At 33.7% G+C, this 12,236-nt stretch overlaps 1 protein-coding gene across 1 annotated transcript in view; it reads left to right on the top strand.

Moving 5' to 3' along the window:
• Positions 1 to 9,513, top strand: part of LOC115210729 (titin) — a 678,167-nt gene extending 668,654 nt beyond the window's left edge. Inside the window, exons 332-333 of the mRNA XM_036506041.1 lie at positions 5,097 to 5,212; positions 8,965 to 9,513. The gene's annotated coding sequence lies outside the window, so the exon portion shown is untranslated. The remainder of the gene's footprint in view (positions 1 to 5,096; positions 5,213 to 8,964) is intronic.
• The last annotated feature ends 2,723 nt before the right edge of the window (positions 9,514 to 12,236 follow it).

Genomic DNA, 12,236 nt, shown 5'->3' with positions numbered 1-12,236 from the left:
AACACTTATGAAGTTTGAAGTGTTGATTACCACTGTTGATTGACTCACTGTATTTTTCATGTATCCTCTAGTTGCAGCGATCTTGCAGTGGGTTCCTATTTAGTTTATAAATCATGTAGATGTTGATATATTGAATAACATATGTAAAGTAGTCTTAATGAACTGGATTGAAATTTACCTTGTAGTAGGAAGAAAACAGAAACTAAACTAGCAGTAATTATTCACGACTTACAAAGAACAAAAGGGAGATAATCTCGAGAAATTATATGTTAATTCGCAAGAAATTAATTCTCATACATTCTCATATGTATGAGAAAATTTTGTCTTACAATTGTGTCAGTGGGTATGGTGACAGCAACAGGTACGATTTTGCCTTACTGAAACTCAAAAATGAAGCATTGTTAGCATGAACATGCTTGATGAATAGACAGAAGTTTTTAGATACAGAAAAAAGGTTATCAAAATTTTATCACCATCATCATTTCCATATAAATCATCCTCATCATCCTCATCATCACCATCATATCACCACATCATTGGCATCATCATCATCATCATCATCATCGTCATTATTGCTGTCACTATCATCATCATTAGTTCATTATTGTCATCATTATCATTATCATTAGTATCATTTTAATGTCCACTTTCCCATGCTTGCATAGGTCTGATGGAATTCATTGAGGCAGATTTACTACAGCCAACTATCTGTCCTGTTGCCAACCCTCACTTGTTTCCAAGTAAAGTTATATTTCCCCATGGCTAAGCATATCTTGACAAATGATTGAAGCAAAAGACTGCTTGCATGACAATGATACTTGTTAACAATTATCACATAATGTCAAGAGAAGGACACACATAGACACAGACACACATACATACACACACACACACTTGCATACATAGATACATATATATGGGTTTCTTTCAGTTTTTTGGTTGGCTTGAGGCTAAGATACTTGCCCAAGTTGCTGTGCAGTGGAGCTGAACCTAAAACCATGTGGTTGGGGAGCCTGTGCTTATACCTACAATAATTTGCATACTATTCCTATTTTATGTTTTCTTTGTTATGCTGGGATAAGCTGACTGGTTCTCATCAGTCATCATCATTTGTGTAATTTGGTACACATAGAAGCAGAGAACCCTAGTGAATTTGGTTGTTTCATGACATATAGTGGAATGGATATGTTTTGTGGCATCAGCACTAGAAGGGTTGTTTCTTGTGAAAGAACCAAAGAGTTTTCATGAACCTATAAACATTCTTATTTGGTATTATTGCCCTCAGGAGTGGATAGCCTGCAATGAGGATTGTTTAGTCAGCATCTCATTCATATTTCTCATCGTTTATCTGAGAAGGATTGGTATTCGCTATCATATGGTCATGGTAGTGATTAGATGTAGCTTTGTTATCTTTGTTATACAAAGATGTCTTTGTTATACAAGTAGAGGTAATGAGGGAGGAGTCACAAAGTTGTCCATGGAGACCAGGAGTGAGTCAGTCACCATAACATTATATGAAGCAGGAGGGGTCCTTCAGGAGCTGAAATGTGATTGTTACATTTAATAAACACAGAGGTGTATTTCTTTAAAAAAGTGACTGAGAAAGAAAGAATGAAACAGAGAAGGGACAGAAAATACAGCAATATCAGGAGATTATAAAATTGAAACATAAAGTATTACTAAGTTTAAAATTCTTGTCCTTCCTCAGCCAGTCATACATCTGTTACTTTGACTCAGACTTTATTGGTTAGATATATTCTTGATAAATAATGCTACATTATCTCAGAGATTTTTGAAAATAAATAATATCTCAATTGCATAATAAAAGTTGAGCTGAAGAAAATAACTGCATTGTGACAATATCAGTAAGATAAATAAGGAAGTATTGATGAAATAAATCGTATAAGCTAAAAATTTTCAATGAATTGAAATTTGTTAGCAACTGACAAAGAAAAGGGGGAAATAATTACAAGAAACTGAAAATTAATTAAAAAACAAAATGTTCTCATGCCTTCAGAAAAATCTGATTTCTATTCAGTTGACAAATTGATACATTTTATTTACATGTAGAAGTCTACTTGCGTAGTCCTTAAAGAAGAGTCTCCTCCTCCTCCTCCTCCTCCTCACCATCATCACCATCCTCACCATCATCATCATCATCATCACCACCACTACCACCGCCGCCGCCACCACCACCGCCACCACCGCCGCCACTGCCACCACCGCCGCCGCCACCACCACCACCACCAACACCATCATCATCATCATCATCATCATCATCATCATCATCATCATCCTTTTTATCTCTAATTTCCATGCTGGTATGGGTAGAATGGTCAGACAGACAGGAGAACCATATCTTGCTCCAGCATGACTCTACCTCTACATACCTTTCCTAATGCCAACCATTTAACAGAGTGTACTGTATCTTTTTTACCATGGCATCAGCTCTAGTAAGGTTACTTTGTAACTCAAAATACTAAAAAGTGGTAGAGTAGGAAACAGTGATGTTATAGGTAAACTACTGAGAATGTAATCTATGGTAGGAGTTGTGACAGGTTTGTTCTGAAGGATATTTATAGTTATTTTACATTTTATAGGGAGTGGGGAGGCTGGTTTAGAAATTTATAACTAGATATATGATAAACTTCTTGTTGCATAACTCTAAGTCTGCCCTGATTGAGCAAACACATAATAAAAGACATTCTTGCTGTGACCATCCCATTTGTTTGATTTTCAGACAATGTTATCTATGACTACATTACCCAATTTATGGTGATAGTGTAGGATGTAAGTCCGGGATGACTGGGCTATTGCTTCTTGTAGAGGAAGTGACCACATAGTGGCTGTCTCTGCAAGGTATCTTCACCTTATGAAAATTGCACAAGAATAAAATGTTTGCAGATCAAGTTAGCAGAAATTAGTAAAAAAAAAAAAAAAAAGGCCTGTGCTCATTTATACTTAAATGTCTAGGTTCTGGTTGATGAAATTTGACATGTCGAAACACTCGGTGTCACAGAATTCCTTGTGCTAATGAGCCAAGTGTGTTATGAACGCATAGTCATCATAAAAAGGAGATGTTTTGTTCTTCTGTGATAACACAGCAGCAAGTAGCATATATGTGTATGACTCTGCCAGAACATATTAAAAATGAATATGCAGATTATTGTTTTACATATATGTATATATATATATTATATATATATATATATATATATATATATAATATATATATATATATATATATTTATATATATATATATATATATGTATGTATACACATATCATGAAGAATTTATATACCTCAGACATATTAACAGGGATGCCTTTATGCCTTTATTGCTAAGGGCAATAATAGATGAGAAACCAATGGTAACTTTTTGACTGGCCATAACCAACGATTATATAACACACACACACACACATGCAGATATATATATATATATATATATATCAGGCATGTGCAAGACATACCACTGAATAAATATGTGACCACAGGTCCTACTAACTTAGATTCTTCATTCACTTCATAACGGACTTAACGAATTGTGAACTCCAATATAATGTAAGACACTCGAATCTTTGATCTTGTCTTTTCCGATGTAACCATTGATCTTTCACTCTTCATCTCTCTACCTCTGACTTCTTTGTTCTGACAATGTCTACCATTAGCAACGAGGCAAATATATAATATATATTTTCCTCACCATGGTAAACAGAAATGATTGTAAACGACTTCACTCTTACTTTCACCTTTATTACTAATTAAATAATGGTTTACTAGTGCAAAAGACACACTTCTGTTTGTTGTTTGCCCTCTATTTTCTTCTCGCCTGTATATATATATATATATATATATATATATAGGGAGAGTTTACGAAAAAAAAAAAAGACGAAGACAGGTGGTGTACAAAAACAAAGAGATATATTAGTGTAACGCTCAGGAATAGAAAAAGTCTTTTACATTTCGAGCCTATGCTCTTCTACAGAAAGGAACACAGAATAAACAAGGAGAGAAAAAAAGGATGATCATATATATATATATCACATGATCATGAAACTAACCAGACTATCAAATGCTGTTAAACATCGGTGGTCACAATGCATTTTGCATTGTTTTAACATTTAAATGACACTACCCTGCTGGTTAGGTGAACAGGTCAAAGCGGGATTGGAACAACGTGAAATGAAGTGTTTTGCCATGACTGGGAATTGAACCCTTGATCTAACAATTGTGAGTGCAACAGCTTAACTACTAGGGCATGCACCCTCACTATATTATTCACACACACACACATAAATACGCACACATGTACACATACAAACACACACACATGTCCACACACATACAAACACACACATGTACATACACACACACTCACTCACACCACACACACACACACACACGCATACACATACACACATACATACACACACACACACACACACACACACACAAGCATGTTCTGTATGTGTATGTGTCACTTTGTGCCCCTCTCTATGTCTGTCTTTGCATAGATGCTGTCTGAAAATTATGGCATGTGTGTTTATATTCCATAACTTGTTGGCATCCTTTTTGACTTGGGAGACAATGGAGTTGCACATAAAATAATCTAGTCTGGCTTTTACATTTCATGTCCTAATACATCTGTTGTGGCTGTGTAGTCCTATCCTGGACAAACACTCCCTCTGGCAGGTGTCGCAAATGTAGCGAAGACTTTGCCTGGCTGGTTGTAATGTCATAGTGAGGCATTAAATACAGATTACCAAAGGAAGTACCAGATTTAAGTATAAGTACTAGTGTTGATATGAGTGCCTCAATATCACTTCAGTCCAATAACTGAAGTAAGTAAAAGAGTTAGAGCTAAACTTCACTGAAAGCAGCAGCATGGGTTTTCAACCCTGTATGAACAATAGCATGAATCAGTAATCAAAATTAATTTAATAATTACCTGTGACTGATATGTTAATTGCTTTTATTACTGCCATTAAACATCACATCAGTTCATAGCTTTTAGTCATGAACTGCTGTAACTGTTAAATGCACCAATAAACTAATTAATTAATGCCTTCATTGTATTCCTTTCTTTTTCTAGGATTTACCCTTATACCTCTTGTACACCTATTGTTGTTGTTTAGTCCCAAGTCAACCCAGATTGAACAGATCTATAATGAAAGGCATTCCAGCCATGAACATCCTGTATTTTTAGGGGTATGTAGGATTCCATTATTGAACATGTGCTTTAAGTTGGTAAGGGTTGGGGTGAGTTGAGGGATGTTTGGATGCTATTTCTTTGTTGGCTTACTTGCTCTCCTATTTTATTTACCCTGCTTACATAGTATTAAGTCCTTATCTATTAATTTCTTAAACATGGCATTTGCTTCTTTGGTTTTGGTTGTGAAGTTTATTTTTACCACTAATAATCTTCCCACTTATATCAAATCACTCAAGCTTTCTCTTTTGAAATTGAAATGTTTTTCAGTATTTGGATTCTCCAAAAGAAAAAAAGAATCGAAAGAAAAATAAGATTTGCTAAGGATAAAAATGCTCATGGATTTACTAAATAAATTATTTACATTATTTACATTTGACGGATATTTGTCCTCATCTTGTTTTTTGTCAACACGTTTCGGCTGATATATCCTCCAGTCTTCATCAGGTGTCTTGGGGAAACTTCGAACCTGGGTTCTCATTCTTAAAGTATTTTTCAATGTTATTATTATTATTATTATTATTATTATTATCATTATTATTATTATTGTTGTTGTTGTTGTTGTTATTATTATTTAGGTTACTGTCTAGAATCAACTTTGGAATCTTGGGGTTAGTAGCCAGTACTCTTAACTCCAAGATTCCAAGTTCGATTCCAGGCAGTGACCTGAATAATAATAATAATAATAATAATAATAATAATAATAATAATAATAATAATAACAACATCAAAATATACTTTAGGAACAAGAACTCAGGATTGAGGTTTCTTCAAGACACCTGGAAGGTACATCAGCCTAAACATTGTGTTGACAAAAAACAAGATGGGACAAATATCCATCAAATGTAAATAATGTACATAATTCCTCATCTCTTAAATATAGAACTGGTTTACTAAATACTAAATTGAAGCAATTAAACCTTAAATTTCTTACCAAGTATATTGTTTGTTAAGTAATATCTTGAAACCTTGGATTGAGTTTACTAGCTTTTGGCTAGAATTTTCAAAGCATGAAATAAGCTACCTGTATTTGTTGTTAGCTGTTAGGATACTGCATCCTTAGAAAATTCCATGTTTCCCAAAATTTGCCAATGCAGCTCCTGGTGTATATATGCACTCTTTTTTCTATGGCTGTTTCTGTTCAGTTTTCTGTCTTTTTGTGTCTTATTCCATGTACTCTGCACATAATTTTGGGAAACATTGCTTTCTTCTTTTACTTGACATATTGTCCTTGCTTTTACTCTTTTCTGTTGAATTTTAATGCATCTAAGCACTGTGTATGATGATGATGATGATGATAATAATAATAATAATAATAATAATAATAATAATAATAATAACAGCAAATATTCTGCTCAATACCACAAATTTGCTTGACCGTTGTTTGACCTTAACCAGCAGTGGCTGACGATATGTGCATCCCTGATCATGAGCAGAAGTAGTAGGGGAGCATCATAGCCATGCATTGAGAGGAATTCTTTGGAGTTTGGATAATTTAGCTTTGGAAACATTGGTGTTTCATTCAACGTCCTTAAACAACCCTTATTCAGGCACCTTTTGAGTGGGATGGGTTACTCAACCTGAAGAAAATTCTAACTGGGCCCCACCTGCAAGGTCATGTGCTGTTTATTTTGATATGAGATCACCATGTCGCACACATATGGTTGTGATGCATGTGCCTGGTGTACCCTTATCAGATGGGTAGTGATGCTGGGTATGCTGGGCTTCATACATTTTATGCCAGTGTCACTTTGATGGGACGCATTGCTCTCTCACTCAATAATAATAGTCCTGAAGTTTCAATGAGATTAATACTAATACCCTGATCACAACTAGTATCACTTTTACATTACCTTCTTGCATTCCAAATAGTTTTGTCATCTCTACTTTCAGTTCAGAGTACTTGGTGATGTTTTCAACCTCTTTATTCACAATATTCACCTCATATGGCTACATCAATGATTTGAGACTATTTGCTTTTTTGTTCAATACAACCATGTCTGAATGGTGATGCTCAATTACTCTATCAGCCAGAATTCATAATCCCAGAATATTGTTGCTTTTCCATCCTCCTGCATTACTTTACTAGACACATACTCATACCAATTCTTTGTTACACATTGTTCATATCAATTCTTTGTTACTTTGTATTGGTAATTACTGCATAAAAGCCAATGAAGATACAAACAGACTTCACCATGGTGTTGCTTGTATTCTTTATGTGCTAAGCTCTCACATACACTTACCAAGCGGGTTATATTTTCCACATTCTTTTCACTGAGTCTGTATTTTTGGGTGTTTGAAGTTTTGTAGATGTTATGCTTACCCTTGTGCTACAATCATAAGGCTTTCATTGATATGCTTCAAATCACTTTGCATAAGCCATATCAGTGATGTTGTTTTGTCCTTGAAATCCAGTCTTTTTCTTTCAAATTGACCATGCATTTTCATTTCCTGAACTCTTTTTCTCTTCCCTTCAAATCTTTGCTTAAACTCTTCCTTACCAAACATTTCATCAGCATTTATTTCCATATATTCTATTGCTTATAGCAACAACCCTCTGTCATTGTTTACCAAATATTCTGCTAGCATTCTCCTTTCACTCCTTATAAAGTAATCCACACTGATGAGACCTCTACCACCATTCCTTCTCTTCCTATACAATCTATTTATATTTGCCTAGGGTGTAAAGCTCTGTACAGTGTCAGTAACTTTTTTGTCTTTCTATCCAGCTTAGATATTTCTTCAATGGCTGCAATATATCAAACCACTGCAACTATGCAGATATTCATTGCTGTGATTAGATTTCTTGCAATCTGGTTGGATTTTAAAATTATTTTCACTTCTTCTAACTATGTCTCTCTAACCTTTTCTTTCATTTCTGTATGCAAAATACTGCCTAGTTCTAAAATATCCAAATACTTGCATTCACTGTCTTTTGGTTTCCCTATGGTGTCTCCCAATGACAGTTATAATCCACTACCACCACCACCACCACCACCACCACCACAACCACCACCACCACCACCACCACCACCACCATCATCACCACCACCATCATCATCACCACCACCACCATCATCATCATCATCATCATCGTTGTCGTCGTCATCATCATCATCATCATCATCATCATCATCATCATCATCATCATCACCATTATTCAATGCCTGTTTTTCATTGCTTATCAGACCTTATTAGGCTTTGTGACTTTACCTTCAGCTAAACTTTATCTAATGAAACTGTTTTTTTCCTGTAACAACTGTAATTCTATAACTTGCGAGTATTTATTTTGCTTTAGTAAATGAATTTCAAATTTTGCCTCATGGGATGGATAGCTATCTTATATGTGATATGAAGATGCTTGGTATTATATAATACAAACCATTAAGCAATGTTTATTTAAGTGATTTGATAAATATATCATTGTTGTCAGTTGTCTATCTACTTTCATACAAAATATTTCGTTATATGCATACAAAGCTACTTTAAAAATATTTTATATCTAAACCTTCATAACTTTTAGCACACATTCTACTATGGTTTAATATTTTTATAATGACTTCCAATTACAATATCCATTTTTTATTACAAATATATGTACCTAGTAAAAAAAAAAGCTTAAATTCTGTCATAAATATAAATGTGTAAAAATGTGCCTTTTTTTGTTTTTAATATTTCATGTAACTTACTTTCAAATCGATCACTTTTTTCAACAGAATAACTAAGTTTTGTTTTTCTTCTTTTTCAGATATCTTCCATTGTAACTGATAATACTGATTATTATTGGTGATGAATACTGCAATATTTATTGGTTTCATTGCCAAGATTATCAGATTAAACACACAATATAATAAAAAAAATTGTTCCCTTTTCCTCCTCAAAAGTCATATTTCTATATAGGATTATATCCAAATGTGCTTTAATTATTCATTTATAATCTTACATTTTATGGATTTTTATTGTTTCATTTACAGTTAGAATGTAATTAACTCTCAAGCTAAAATTGTGGAAACTTTCTGTGTGATGTTTTTAGCTGAAAGTATATTTTAGTGTTTGTTTATCCCAGAAGATAATAGATAATTTATAAACCAATGCTTAGAATTAATGCAACTGAAAGTTTTATTGATTTTTCAATATTTGTTTCTGGATGAAAGAAACTGTAAATGATACAGAAAAGAAGAGAAAAGAAAAGAAAAAAAGAAGGAATTTTTATTGTTATTGTTGTTGTTTTTGTTGTTGATGTTGTTGATGATGAAGTCTTAAATTTCTCTGATTAAACATTTGTCTTGCTATGAAATTTTTCTACTTTTTTTGTTCTTTTGAAAATTTTGTTTTAATATGCAATTTTAGATTGTTTGAATTATTTGAAGATTCTCATTATAAAGTGGGTGCATTCAATAATTACGTCCAACCATAGAGTGGTGGATTGTTAAAATCAGTAAGTGATGGACAAAGTGCCTTGTGGTATTTAATTTTGGCCCCTTATGTTCTGAATTCAAATCATGTCAATGACTTTATTTTTTACCCTTCTTGAGTCAATAAAATAAATAGCAAGCTAGTACTGGAATTAGTATAATTGGCTGCTCCCTTCTCTCAATTTCTGGTATTGTACCAATATAAGAAAATAATAAATACATCCAATGGTTGGGCAGGCAGCAGATTGGCAGAATTGCTTGAGCAAAGAACAAAATGAAATTCTTGCAAGGTCAATTTTTAACTTACCACACGAATTGGTAAAATAGAAACAAGACAACTACTAGTTGGTGAGAGTGGTTGACTGAATTGATTATATACCTCCTTGAGAAATGTTTGGCAGTGTTGCTCTGTAAGAAACCAATAATCATATCCAAATATATGTAATATGAAAAAAAACTGGTTATAGATTGGCGATATAATAAAGTCTTTTTGTTCCAGTAAGTCACAAAATAATGGTAATGTTAATAGTGTGCTTTATATAAAATTTTGCATTTCTTTCTAGCTTTAGTTTATACATGCAGAATATATCACTACTGAGTCCACAAAGTCGGATTTAATCATTCAAATTAATGTTCTGGCTTCATTATCATTGTAACATTACCTTTCCATACTTGATACCTCATTATACTTGATGTTCAATTCATGGTCAGTGAATATAGTAACCAGTTCTGTTAATTTCAAAACAACAAAATAACAGGTTAATTAGGTTAGGTTTTATTTGTGAAATACAGTTGCTTTGAATTAGGTGCAGAAAGTGGTCTATGTTTGTGGTGGTGGCGGTGAGGGAGGGACTAGGTATGTGGCATGAGTGCCAAGGAGGTGGCAGCCTGAGAAAATTTGGGAACCATTGATCTAAATCATGCAATAAATTATTTAACTGAGACTTTCTGATGTGCTGATGCACCCTTGTATTAGCAGGCTGTATTTAAGTTTCATCTTCACTGCTTCCCCTATGGTGTACAGTACTCAGTTCTATCAATGAAAACTGACTTACCAAATACAGAAACAGGGACTTTGGCACAATGATGTACAGGTCTTATGATTGAGAGCAAGTTTGAGTATTCTCTTTTCGCTTTGATTTTGATGCTGTGAAGAGGACTATCTCTAGACCATTGTTATACCAATACTTATTCTCTTTCCTTTACAGTTGGTCATTTCCTGAGATTTACAATGCAAGTTTTGTAGAGTGAAGAACCCATTCGTTTTTGATCGCCTTATCCCACTCTAAAACATTTGACTATGTACATCTAACAAAATCTGTAACCAAGTTGCCCCTGTGTTGCTGTTGTAAGGGATGCACAAATATAACTGAAGATATCTATGTCAAGCGAAAACTCTCTACACTCATGAGTACCTATCTAAATAAATTGGAAGTTTGACTTAGTGATTACAAAGAACCTAGAAATACAGTATAAAATTTAGTTTTCGTTGAGTCTCAGCACCTGGAGATAAAAGCAATTAATGTTGAAATAAAAAGGAAGCACAAACCTGCAGCTTAGTATGTTAATACTACATACAAACTAATCTGAAAAAACTCTCTAAAACAGAAACATATTTTATACTGTTTTCCATTCTCATCACTTTTCAAAGTTTACATACTATTCTTCATGAGAAGTATATTTGCTTTTCAGTATATAAAAATAGGAAAATTGCCTACAGAAGATACATTTCAAACTATTGTCTTACTGTCTTAGGATTTCAAATTTTATAGGTTTTTTTTTTGTTACATGAAAGAATTTATCTACTATACAATCTTTCTCAGTTAATAACAATTGTCAGTTTATATTTTCTTTATCTTTAGAACATATGTTAAATACTTACTCTTTTTCCTAAAGAAACTGATACAGAAGCATCTTCTTACACTGTAGTGTATATACAACAAACTATAGTGCTGTAGTTATTATCTGAAGCGTTTTAACCCTATTTTATGGTGGTGGACTAGGAGACTAGTTAAACTGTTGGGCAAAATTCCTTGCGGTATTTCTTCCAGCTATTTACGTTCTGAGTTCAAATTCTGCCTAGGCCAACTTTAATCTTCATCCCTCTACAGCTGATATAATAAAACATCTGTGAATAATTAGGGTCGATTTAATAGACTAAACTCCTCCTTAAAAATTTTGGATCGTTTACTCCTGGTAGGAAGAATTATTTGAGGGATGGCTAAGCTGACTCATGAGAGCGTTGGGAAATACCTTGGTTCTTTACGTCCTAAGTTCGAACTCTGCTAAGCCCTACTTTGCCTTTCCTCTTATTGGGGTCATAAAATAAAATATCAGACAAGTACCAAGCTTGGTGATGTGAACTACCTCTTCCTCCACCAAAATCTTGGACTTTGTGCTTAAATTATAAACAATTATTAGCATATTGCCTTGAGTTTGCTTCTCTGATTCTTCCATTGTAATATAGTAATTAGGTGGCTGTGGCGTTTAGGATTCGTAAGAAATTAACTCCACTTTCATAAGAAAAAAGTGCTGTGGATGCTGCTTTAATTAAAATAAATAGAATGGTTTGAAATAAAGCATATATAATATCAGTAATTTTCCT

Source organism: Octopus sinensis, linkage group LG1 (genome assembly GCF_006345805.1).
Source record: "Octopus sinensis linkage group LG1, ASM634580v1, whole genome shotgun sequence".
Lineage (NCBI taxonomy): Eukaryota > Metazoa > Mollusca > Cephalopoda > Octopoda > Octopodidae > Octopus > Octopus sinensis.
Note: the sequence above shows the minus strand (reverse complement) of the source record. Positions and strands in the feature narration are given on the sequence as shown.